The following is a 13,415-nucleotide window of genomic DNA, read 5'->3' on the forward strand; positions in this document are numbered from 1 at the left end:
ATTTTCTTTTTTCACAACTTTGTCGTTAATTCTTGATTCAAGTCGGCTTGATTTAATTGAGTCGTCCGTCCTTCTTGAGTCTACAAGAATCCATTCGGATCTCGAGTCGTAATTGTGCACCTTGCAAGCAACCGAATCCAATTGAGAATCAACATCGGCCAATCCATTTGAGTGGTAAAAGGAAAGAGTGTGTGAGTTCATTTGAGTGGTGCTACCCAAGCACAAATGAGTGTAAACACGAGTGTGGTGAGGTTTCTTTACTACTAACGTGTTTGCTAAGTGTTCTTTGCACCTACTTCTCCATGGATTCTGATTTATGTGGTGGCGATTATGATTGTTATGACGATGATAGTTGTAGTTACGAAAGGAAGGACTATGGGAGCTATCATGGGTGTGACAATGGTGGATATGAGGGCTATATAGAAAATCATGATCAAGAACAATTTGAGGGCGAGAGTTCCTATTTTGAGGGCGAACATGAAGAGGGTGGTACTCATTTAACTCATGAGGAAGATGGGGATGAAGAAGAACCTTGTTATGCTTCGTATGATGAAGATAATGAAGGTGAAGGTTCTTGTGCTATACATCATGATAATCACACGTGTCTTATGGGTCTTATGGGGAAAATCCTTATACAAATAGGACTTGTGGAGGGTATGTCTATGGAGGTAGCGGAAGTGCTAATCTTGATTATGGAAAGACTTCTAGTGGGCATGCATATGCTTCTTCTTGTAGTACTTCCTATCTGAAGGAATGTGAGTACGAGTTGGGGTCATCCTATACAAAAGAAGGTGGTCCCAAATAGGCGATTCATGGAGGCCAAGGTGAACATTGGTAGTAGTGAGGGATTTCTTATGCTTGATGACGATTGTTACACAAATTTCATCACCCCTCGTGCGGTTGAAGAGTTAAGGTTAGCTTGTGTGATCTGGCGAAATCCTTATTATGATGAGGGAGGATATTGGGTTGATAGGAGGGTGATGGTATGCATTTCACTTGGCGAGTACCAAGAGGAGGTTTGGTGTAATGTGCTTCCAATGGATAATTGTCACGTATGTTTAGGAGTCCCTTGGTTCCAAAAGCATAGAATCCCACTTGAACAAGATTGGCATCGATATGTAGTGGACAAGAAAGGAAAATTTCTCTTTCCATGAATACTTCCTAGGAGGAGTCCAAGTGTAAAAGTGCGAGATACCCATGTGAAGTGGCCTACCTTGGCTAGGGAAGCTAGTGGAGAAGAATATGAGAAATGGGAGTTCATAATAGATGAAATCTTCGCTAGCTACAACTATTCACAAGAAATGAAGATGGACTTAGGCGTTCGAACTTTAGACTCAAGGCTTGTCAAATATTGGGAGTACGTGAAATATTGTGGGAAACAAGTGAGGAGTCCAATCAAGACTTGGGAGGACATGAAAAGGATATTGAGAGGCCATTATCCCAAGCCACATGTGAGAAGAAATGAATCTTTGAGGGGTACCTCTTTTGAGAGAACCACATGCTTGAAGGCAAGGACGGCGGCCACAACCCTTCCTTCCTTTGGTCAAAAGAGCTTACATGAATACCAAGGTAATATCACTTATCCTTATACTCCTACATCTTTGTGTGTTTTTAATGTCAATTCGAGTGTGAAAGTTAGTTTACCTTGCGTTAAGCCTAATGCTTCTTTGCCATGTATTGGTAATGTCATTGTTGAAAGTGTCTCCACACTAGTTGATCCTATTGATGACTGAATTGATCCTTTTTGTAAGGTCAATTTGTGTCCACCTAGTGTTGACACTTGTGTTTTGAATGATAGTGCATTATCGAATACAGGTGTCAAACACTAGTTGATCCTTTAGATGACCAAATTGATCTTCTTGTAAGATCGATTTGTGTCCACCTAGTGTTGACACTTATGAATTTAATGGTAGTACAATGTCATGTGGTCATCATGTTAATAATTCTTGCGAGTTTGTCAGACTACCACCTAGTGTTGAAACTTGTGTTGATCAACTTGCTTGTAATGATAATTCACTACTTGAGGATCCTTGTGATGTGTTTCATGTACCTCTAGTTAGTGATGATGTTGATATAGTTGGTCAATTGAAAGAATGTGACGTCTTACCCTTGTTTGTTTCATGTCAAAATGAGTCTTTTGATCGTACTTTAGTGTCATGTGATAAGACTCCAATTTGTGGTGGTGATATGTGTCATGTAGATAGTCATGTGAGCGAAAATGCATTGAAAGATGACATTGGTTCTTTTGAGAGTGAAATGACATGCTTTGACTCCTCATTGTTCATGGATTACTCTCTTGTAAAGGATAATGTTTTATTTGAGGATGACATAACTATTGAGAGTGAAGTAACTAGTGGGATGTTTTGTAATGTTGAAAGTGTGGCCACTTTTGGTGACTACATGATATTTGAAAATCCACTAAGGGATGATAACACTCTTCCCTATGATGGAGATCCTCCCTTGAGGAATTGTGATCCACTTATGGGGAGGGAAAGTGTTCAAAAGGAAGGTGAAACTTGTCAGCAAATTGCTAATTCTTCCTTGGGTGTTCCGAATAGTAATAGTATGATTGACCATGCTCTCGAGTTTAATAGTGAAACTACATTTGAGGACACCCTAGATGAAGTTGTTTTGCGTGACACCTTTCTTTACTATCTTTTTGCATATGATGACTTTTGACACCTAATTTTGGCTCAACGTACTTAAAATTAACGTTTTGGGTGGTCCTGATTCGGTAAAGAGCACAAAATAGCTTTTTATACATTTTTACATTTTTCGACAATTTATTGATGATTATCCTTATTTTAGGAATTTTATCAATTTATTATCATTTTTAAGAATCATTATTTTTGCACATGTACAGCGTAATACTACCATTTTGTGCAATTAATAATCGTCTCTTTATTTTATAGCAGTACATTTTTATGTCTTATACATTAATATTATATTTTATACTTACATTATTATTTATACATGTATTATTTAAGTATATTTTAGTACAGTCCGTCAGTGCAGAGAAAACCGGAGCAATTAATTTTTAAACGCAGAGCAAAAATTCGATCAAGTCAAGGTCTCGTCACCTTTTAAAAAGTTGACATTTGAGGTGATGGGTTAGGTTCTTGATCCATTGGTTAATGCCTTTTTAAACATGGGTTAAAAGGGGTAAGGGGACATGGAGGGGGGGGGGGGGGTTCTTTTATTTTTTGGACAAAAGAGGGTGTTTATTGACATTATAAAAAAAGAGGGGTTAATTTAATTTTTTCATCTTCTACACATATTCTACATACACAACACTTGCACATTTTCAGATTTCTTCTCTCCCCTAAACCCTAAACATTTTCTTTCTCCCCCCACTTCTCTCTTAGCCGCCGCCCCTCCACGCCGGAGCTCCGAGCTCCAGTGAACTCCGACGCAAGCCGCCAACCCTCTACTCCCTCCGTCACACACCTCTCCACTGCCAGCTTCCTCCAAACAACTCCACCCACCGTTCTCGTCCCCCACTGCCCGCTCCGGTGAACTCACGACGCCGAAGAAGTCGACGAACCACCATGAAACATCAGCCTACAACACCATTATTTTCCTCTCTCTCCCCCTTTCTCCATTGCTGCAACCAACGAGCTCCACCAAAAAAATTACAAGCACACCACCGCTCTTCATCTTCCTCACCACACCACCACTACCAAGCCGCCACGCTCAACGACCCGAAACACCACCCCACTGGCCGGAAAACTTCCATTAAAATCGGTGACTGTGTTGTCTTCTCCTACGGCTCCACCATGTTCTGTGTTTTCTTGTAAATTTTCGTACGAGCATGTTGGGATATGTTTGCTTGCTGTGTTGGACTGATTCTTTTTTTTTTTTACCTTTATGTTGGTTTGCTGCATGTTTTGGCGTAATTGAGATGATCAATTGTTATGAACTTTTATTTTAAGTTTCTGTTGGGTTATTTGCTATTTTAATTTTATCATGTAAGCCACATGCTTATGTGTTGCTCTAGATCTGTTTTAGCTGCTGCTCCATTTTGATGAAATATTGCTCCGGTCATTTTTTTTTTAAACTCCGATGACGCTCCAGCAACGAGCTAGAAGCTTGGTTGCTAGGTTGTTGATTGTGTCGCTGCTACTGTTACTACTTTGTTGCTATTGTGATGCTCATTTTCAAACTACTCTTTAGCATTTTTTTTCTAAATAAATGTTGGTTTTGCGCCCGGAAAATACTCCCGGCGGACTGTTGTTGACACTTTACCCTTTTATCATTTATTTAAACTCATTTGGGCGAATACTAAACCCAAATTGCCGATGAAGAAATTTTCGTCGATTTCCAAGGCCTCCTATGTACAAAAGACGGGTTTTTATTTTAAGTTTATTCATTATTTCTTTAATTCATTCGATAGTTATTTATTATCTTACTAATACTTTTACTAAGTGTCTATACAGGTACCCGGAGACACATCCCGAAGACGACACTCGGAAGGAACCCGAAGACTTCATCGAATCCTTGTTTGTATTTACTTTCGCGCATTATTTAAAATTGTACAAAACATAAACTTGGAGTAGTGAAAACTTCACTTTAATGTTGGGCGGGGATATTTAATTACTTGTCGCTTATATGTTTAATTTAAAGTGTGTTATTCGCTTTAGGCAAGACTTAGGCCGTCTACACTTTCATAAATTGATTAGATTGACTCGATATAAATACTTTGTTAATTAAATTCACACTTTTGGCATTTAGACAAAAATACTAGTCCATCCCTTATTTTATATTCTTTATACACTTTTAATACAACACACATTTTATATTATTTCGTACACACTAATAAATATTTTAGTTAGGTTAAATCCACATTTTTGACGCTAGGTAAATACTAGGTCGTCCATTTACAAATCTTTCATTCTTTAAAGGCATTATATCTTTTTCACTCATCTTTTTTATATACATAATTCCTTATACTTATTTTTTCCCAAATTTTTTACTATCCTTTTGTTCTTTATTCTTTTGATAGGATATTCATTAAATGAATACTCTTTTTAGCTAAACGGTAGAAACAAGTCAAATCAACTTCACTTTTTCTAATAATTTTGTTATATAAACTCTTTACACCCATGAATATTCGTAGATTATTTTTACATTCTTTATGCACTAATATACCTAGTTATACAATTCTTTAGACACTTTATATTTGATATACACTCTTTTACACGTGAAATATGTTCTTTATATGTTTAACATACATACATTACACATAGACACACATTCTTTATATTTTTTTATACATCTTCTATATTGTTGTATATATTCTTTACACCAACTGATATACCTTTGTGTCAATAGATATACACTTGTTTTTAGTAACAAATACACTAACATACGAACGAGGTATGTTTTCTTCACACTCCTTTTTACATTCATATCGATATACATTCTTCATAAATTCTTGATACTTGATATACATACATTTTTATACACTGTATACAATTAGCATATTATCACTTAGTGTAGCTTTTCATGAAATCACAATATTTTGAAAACAAGTAATAATAATGATAAACATGTAAATAATCCCCCTCTAGTGTTCAGTTAAACTAAGTTTAAGGACCGTCTTCGGACGGGCTCTGAGGGATGCTTAATACCTTCCCCTCGGGGTAAATGAAACCCTTATCTAGAATCTCATAGGTTTCGTGGACTAAAATGGAGTAGACACACAAATACATATAGGTTTCCTAATTTTCCTAAAAAATAAGGTGGCTTTCTTAAAAAATAAGGTGGCGACTCTAACTCTTTTATACCAGTTAGAAGAACTGGGAAGTTGCAAACTATCTTGGACCCGTTCAAAATAGGGCGTAACAATGACATTCATGTAATTGTTGGGAGTTCATTTGATGTTGGGTGGGGTCCTCTTGGGGTACTTAGTTGTTCCCTTGAGCATAATATGTGGGTATCTTTCCCTTTTGACCCCGGGGAAACCTTGACTTTGTGTGAATAGTATCATGTTGCCGTTGAGGATCGTTTGTGTGTTGTACCAACTTGGTTTCTTGAAACCATTGGTCCCTTTAACATATCCTCATTTATTGATCTTTGGGATAGCCAAACCCATAGTGCTCCACTTGAGAGCTTATTTTGCTTGAAAATGGTTGATACTTGGCTATATTATAAATTTGTGCTTACTTGGCATGGTGGTAGGTTGGTCCACCCTAACACTAACCCTCATCCCTTAAGGACTTGGTTTTTGTTTGTCTCCTTTATGGTTTTGCAAGGTATAGATTCGAGGACGAATCCTTTTCAAGAAGGGGAGAATAATGCAAGCCGAGTTGCCTCAAGGACACTTCAAGGACCGTCCCGTGGAGCCAAAGTTTGGATGATAGCATGGAAAGGATGGATGGGAGATGGAAGAGCATTAAAGTGGTCAAACGAGCAAGGAAGGCTATGTTTGCAAGAGGCCACATTCGTTAAGTCAAGATTTCCATCTCCACAAGACTAGCCAAACAATGCCCTTGTCTCATTAATGGCATTTATGTAATAATAGGGTCTTCTTTTATTTAGTTAGTATAAAAATGTAGTCTTTTATTTCAAGACTTTAGCTTTGGATGAATTGATGAAAATGTTAGTATGTTTGTGTTGTCTCTAGAGAGAGAAACAATTGAGAGTCTTATGGATTTAAGCTCTTGTTGATTTGAGATTTGTTGAGAGGTTGGTTGCAAGGGAATCTAATTCCCTTGAGGTCTTCCTAAGAGTTTGGTGCTTGTTAATGTTAATTAATTGAGGTCTTTAGGTTTAATATACCTTTAGGTTGCTTTTAATTCCATTTTTTGTGTCAATCTATCTATCTTTTATTTTCCTTGTCATTTTATTATTTCCGCGTATCCGTTATTGTATTACTAGAGATGCTCGAAGTTCATAACTTACAATATTCTTGAGATACTTTGGCAGAAGCTCCTCATAGTGATGATGATAATGATGATGGTGATTCAATAGTAGAAATCGGGGGTCTACCGACTTTGTGTCATCCCGATAGTGTTGTAATGTTTCTCTCGGATACTTATGTATGCCATAAACGTATGAAGCTATGTTGTGACACTGAGCCTATATGGCCAGGTATGATATCTATTGCGTGCACACCACTGCAGTTGGGTACGGACAACACCGAGCCTTGTTATGGCCGGGTATAGATGACACCGAACCTATACGGTCGGGTATGGTATCATTATATGCAGATGTATGAAATGTTTTCTTCAAAGGAAGGTTAAGTAAGTATAACAAACATCTTAAGAGGTATAAATGATTCATTTATCTCATGTTATTCTTCATACTTATATCATGTTATTATTCATGCCTTACATACTCAATACATTATTCGTACCGACGTCCTTTTGTTTGTGGACGCTGCGTTCATGCCCCCAGGTAGACAGGGAGACAGACCAGACCAGTATGTTGCTTCTTCAGTGATTGCATAAAGGTGCTCCATTTGATCCGGAGTTGCAATAGTTGGTATTATTCTTTTGGTGTATATATGTATGGGCATGGCGGGGTCCTGTCCCGTCTTTATGATATCATGTACTCTTCTTAAAGGATTGTAGACAGTCGTGTATAGTTAGGTATCTCTCAGCCTTGTCGGCTCATATTTTGATATATCATTTTGATAGCTTTGTCGGCTTGTGTATATATTGGCATAGTTGATGATGTTTATATAAAATGGTGCCTTAGCCCGATGGAAATTGTGTTATTGATGCATGGTGATTATGAGGTAGCCATGTGGCTCACCCAGATATGATTATGAGAGTATGATTATAGGTGATCGGCAGGTTAGCTCTGGATACCCGTCATTGCCCTCCGGTTGGGCTGTGACATCTTATGATATAATTTATCCCACCCTACGATAGTTGATCCTCTAAGGAAAGATATAGTGATGATGATGATGATGATGGTGGTGTTGCTTTTACTTATGTATTCGTATGTGTGTGTGTGTGTGTATATATATATATATATATATATATATATATATATATATATATATATATATATATATATATATATATATACTCCCTCTGTTTCAATTTGTTTGAACCTATTTCCTTTTTAGTCCGTGCCAAAATGAACGACCTCTTTCCTAATTTGGAAACAAATTCACTTTATGAATGATTTACAGCCACACAAATTTTCAAGGCTTATTTTGAACCACAAGTTTCAAAAGTCTTCTCTCTTTCTTAAATGCCGTGCCCAGTCAAATGGGTTCATATAAATTGAAACGGAGGGAGTATATATAAAGCCATGTTGTGACACCGAGCCTATATGGCCGGCTATAATATCTATTGCGCGCACACCACTGCAGTTGGGTACGGACAACACCGAGCCTTGTTATGGCCGGGTATGGATAACACCGAACCTGCATGGTCGGGTATGATATTATTATATGTACACGTATATGTATGGAAAGTTTTCTTTAGAAAAAGGTTAAGTAAGAATGATGAACGTCTCAAGAGGTATAAATGACCCTCCTATTTTATGTTATCCTTCATGCTTTTACTATGTTACTACCAATGCTTTAAATACTCAGTACATTATCCGTACTGACGTCCTTTTGTATGTGGACGCTGCGTTCATGCCCGCAGGAGACAGACTCGACCCCTAGGGTGCTTCATCAGAGATTGCATAACAGTGTTCCATTTGATCCGGAGCTGCAGTAGTTGGTATTATTTTTTTGTGTACATACATGGGCATGGCGGGGTCCTGTCCCGTCTTTATGATATTACACGCTCTCCGTAGAGGCTCGTAGACAGATGTGTATAGCTAGATATCCCTCATCCTTGTCGGCTCATATTTTGTATATCATTTTGATAGCCTTGCCGGCTTGTGTATATATGGGCACTGTTAGTGATGTTTATATAAAGACGCCTACTTTCGATGAAAATTTGTGTTATTTGGCGCATGAAAATTATGAGTTAGCCATGTGGCCCACCTAGATGTGATTATGAGGATATGTTAAGAGGTGCTCGGTAGGTTAGCTCTGGGTGCCCGTCATGGCCCTCTGATCTGGTCGTGACAAGTACTTATCAACATAGTCGTGCAAAATAATTGTCCATCTAAACAATTCATAGCCTCATTTCAGGATATATACCTTAAACTTGATAACTCCCTAGAGTGATAAGTCAATCTCATCATATTATTGCTTGTCGACCATGTATACTTGGGTGTGCATTTAGGAACAACAGGATACAAAAGCATCCCATGCAAAGAGTTCGGCAACAAACATTTCAGAAAGCGAGTGGCAATCTTAGCAAGTGGTATCTAGTAAGCATGTAGGCAGAAATTGAAGGAACGGGATTCTGAAACTGAAAGAAGAGAGTTTCAGTAGTTTGATTCATCACTGAGAGAGAGAGAGAGAGAGAGAGCTGATCCACCACTAAGAATTTTCATGATGCAACAAGAATAAACTATAATGAAGCTGCAAACATAAGAAACAAGCCAACCATTAAAAATGGTTATAATTTTCAATCTCTCACCAGGAACAGCGCGTGGGAATTTGAAGGCCGTGATTACACCAACTATTCCAAGAGGATTCCACATCTGTGCACAGACAATACATTGTAAGTTCCAGGATAACAATGAACATAATGGCCTCCTGATCTTAAATTACAAATCTCCACCGCACCTTCAACATCATATGGTTAGGGCCTTCAACAAATAAGTCAAAATTAATTGAAGTAGCTTTTGGTGAAAATGTTTATAATCAAACTAACTTAATAGCTTTAGAATGCAAATTCCTACTCCTAGACAACAAGTGCGTTCCAATAGCCAGCAAAAGCTTCTCATTAGTTTGATTCGAACAAAAAAGAAAATGTACTTTAGATACAATGAAATTACAAGCAAAAAAAATTAACCAGATACAAAAATTGTAACTTAAAAGCAAAAGAAGTGGCAATACACAATGAGAGTTTGGAGCAAGGAATTGAACTCATGTTCAGAAGGAATGATTGATCCATTCAGTTGTCGACTTAATCCCAAAAAAACTCAGATATATCAGTAATTTCCTGCATGGTTTTGCTTCTGAATAGTTAGGGTCTGAGGGAACATATATCACTTCAATATATCAACACTGGAACACAGGCAGCTTAGTTTTATGTTTTAACCAAAGCATTGACTATCTACAGCTTGCAGCTCCACTTCACACTTCAATTCAATTAAGAAAAGAGAAAGTAAATGAAAATTTAGTTACCAAAAATATTACTTTAGTTCCATAACCCAAACGACTACATTTTAAAATTAGAATGCTATTCCTATGCAGAGTTTCAAACAGAACTCTCCTTTTAGGCAATATGATATGCTAAAATTGGCAGTGCTACACCTTGTTTTTAACGATAACACCTGCAGTATCAACCTTCAAACACTCATTTTAGTAACAATGCCTAAGTGCTTCCATTGTTTTGTCGGAAAGCATTGGATGATGACAGAAAAGGAGAAGAAAAATTGTGAAATTTGCTTTCCATGTGCATCCCTTGAGTGAGAACTTGTTCATTTGAGATCGATGTTCTAAAACGCCTCCATTGGAAGTACTAGTTCATCTGTTCTTACATCCAATGTGCCATATAATTGAAAAGGAAAAAAAGGATCTACAGAAGGGTTGTTATTATCTGACACCAAGCTGGATTAGTAAGTGTTAGGGTTTGGCTTGACTTTCCTACCTTGTTTGGATTCTACCATAATTGTATTTTATTTCAAAAATGTTTTCTTGATCGAAAACATTTCCTTGGTGGAAAATATTTCTTCCATATTTGGATAATCCTTTTTTGGAGGAAAAGTTCCGTTCTTCTATAAATTGAAGATTCGTCTCTCTCACACAAAAAAAATATAAGAGCATCCACAATGTAGTCATTAAAAGAGTTTCGTTAAGGGGGAGATTATTCTCTCTTTGTTTTAATGTTTTCTTTTTTATATTAGTTCAATATGTAGGTCACTTGACCAAATCATATTACAATATTATTCCTTTTTAGTAGATTTTCGTTGTTATATGATTTATCGTAGTTCGAGGTTTGTAATTATTAGCTTCCACACGACGCCTTGTTATTTCGATCCCAACAAGTGGTATCAAAGCTAATGGTTCAACGAGGTTGAAGACAGGTTCAGATCAAGTTGCAGCCTATTGTCGATAATGAAGATTTTTATCCAATAAGTCAAAAATAAAAATAAAAAATTAAAGTGCTACATGTGGAGACGAAGTTTCAATCATATTTTCAAAATTCTCTCTTGCTGCATCTTTGAAAATAAAAACAAAATGTTTTAAAACCAATTTTTAACCCATAATATTTTTAACTTTATTTTTAACCATGGCAAGAGTAACAGTGATAAAGATTATATGAAGATGGGAATCAAGATTATTTCAACAAAAAGTTCAGGCCGAGGGGAGATTTGTTAGGGTTTGGCTTGAATTTCCTACCTTATTTGAATTCTACCATAATTGTGTTTTATTTCAGAAATGTTTTCTTGATGGAAAATGTTTCCTTGGTGATCTCTTCCATAATTGGATAATCCTTTCTTGGAGGAAAAGTTTCGTTCTTCTATAAATTGAAGATTCGTCTCTCTCACACAAAAGACATAAGAGCATCCACAATGTAGTCATTACAAGAGTTTCGTTAAGAGGGAGATTATTCTCTCTTAATTTTAATGTTTTCTTTTTTTATATTAGTTTTTCAATATGCAGGTCACTTGATCAAATCATATTATGATATTATTCCTTTTTAGTAGATTTTCATTGTTATCTGATTTATCTTCGTTCAAAGTTTGCAATTATTAGCTTCCGCATGACACCCTGTTATTTCAAAGCTGAGATGATCAAATGAATGACAAACAAGTAGGTAAGTTAGCTAATCAATATTTGATCCCGTCCAAATCCAAGTGAATAAGTTTAGATGGCATCATCACCATAAAAAAGCAGAAGTGTTGTGCAATGTATTACTTAGACATTATGTTATTAGTTTGTTAGTTGGATTTACATACTTGAACCTCTCCAATTCCTCCCTCGTAATCTTGGGCAGAAGCTTCAACAACTTCAGCTATATAGTCTGAATCAACAAAAGCTAGCTTAAACTTCTTGCGGAAACTCATCATCTCTTCAATTCACTCTAGGCCCAATCAAAAGTTTTCAAAGCCAGAAGGAACTGCAGTACCATCACGAAACTGGTGACTGAAAGTTGGTTAAATGAAGAAAAGACTAATCAGCAGAGAACTGGTTATCGGTTTGAATAGATCAAATATTCAGCACAACTGCAATCTACTTGACTGACTGAAGATTAGTACTCACTCCCTCCCATTTTAATGGTGTTCATTTAAGAAACAAATAATAAATATATATAAGGTATAGTTTACTCCCTCCGGATAAAAAAAAAAAAAAAAAAAAAAAGAGTTCACTTAGCCATAAGCCTGGCAACCGGTTCAAACCGGTAAAATCGGAACTGGAACCGGTTTACCGGTTTCGGTTAACCGTTTAAAACCTACAGGTCCGGTTTTGATTTTTTGGGACCGGAACGGGACCGGTTAAACCGGTCAATTTTTTTTTTTTTTTAAATGTAGTTGTTGGATAAATGGGTTGGACCGTTGGCCAACGGTCCATTTGCAAAAATGACTGTTGACAAACGGTTCCAAACTCCCCTTTTGGCCCCCCCAACCCCCCCAAACTTTTTTTTTTAACACTTTAACCCATCCCCCACCCCTATATAAACCCCTCTCTATTTTCATTTTAATCCACACCAATTCCCTCTTCTCTTTCTCTCAATTTCTCTCAATTAAATATTATAAAGTTTTATTCTAGTTTCAATTATTAATTTTGCAATTATAATATTGTTGGTGGAGTTGGTGATTTTGCAACAATCCAAAGTAGCTTTGGTGGATTTGCAATTCTAGCCGCCTTCACTTTGTTGGAAATTAGTCCGACAATTTGATACCTTTGTTCCAACTCTATCTTTATTTTTCGCTATTTAATTTACGCAATTTAATTCTAGCAATTTAATTTGTTGCAATTTATTTTCTTGTGATTTATTTGAGTGTGATTTAAATTAATTCTATTTAATAATGGCGAAGAGATTTAGACGTGGTGCCGGTAGTAGGGGTATTGTTAGGGGTGGGTTTAATAAGGAAACATTTGTGAACGAAACACCTAATTTAGGTATTGATGTTGGTGGAAATAATCCACTTTTAGATCATGAGGCAATGCAACAACATTATAGATCATGAACTCTTCGCGATTGGGACTCATAACATATATAGACATTATGTTCATAAGGCATACATTAGTTTTATAAATACATGTTCAGAATTCTATAAACCAAGCTATAAAATGGATAAGATATGGGTAAGAGACCTTAATATAAATGTAGATTTTGTCATAGGATTAGACTTTATGTTACATAATAATGGAAGTTGTATGA

This window comes from Lycium barbarum, chromosome 1, assembly GCF_019175385.1.
Source record: "Lycium barbarum isolate Lr01 chromosome 1, ASM1917538v2, whole genome shotgun sequence".
NCBI classification, from domain to species: domain Eukaryota; kingdom Viridiplantae; phylum Streptophyta; class Magnoliopsida; order Solanales; family Solanaceae; genus Lycium; species Lycium barbarum.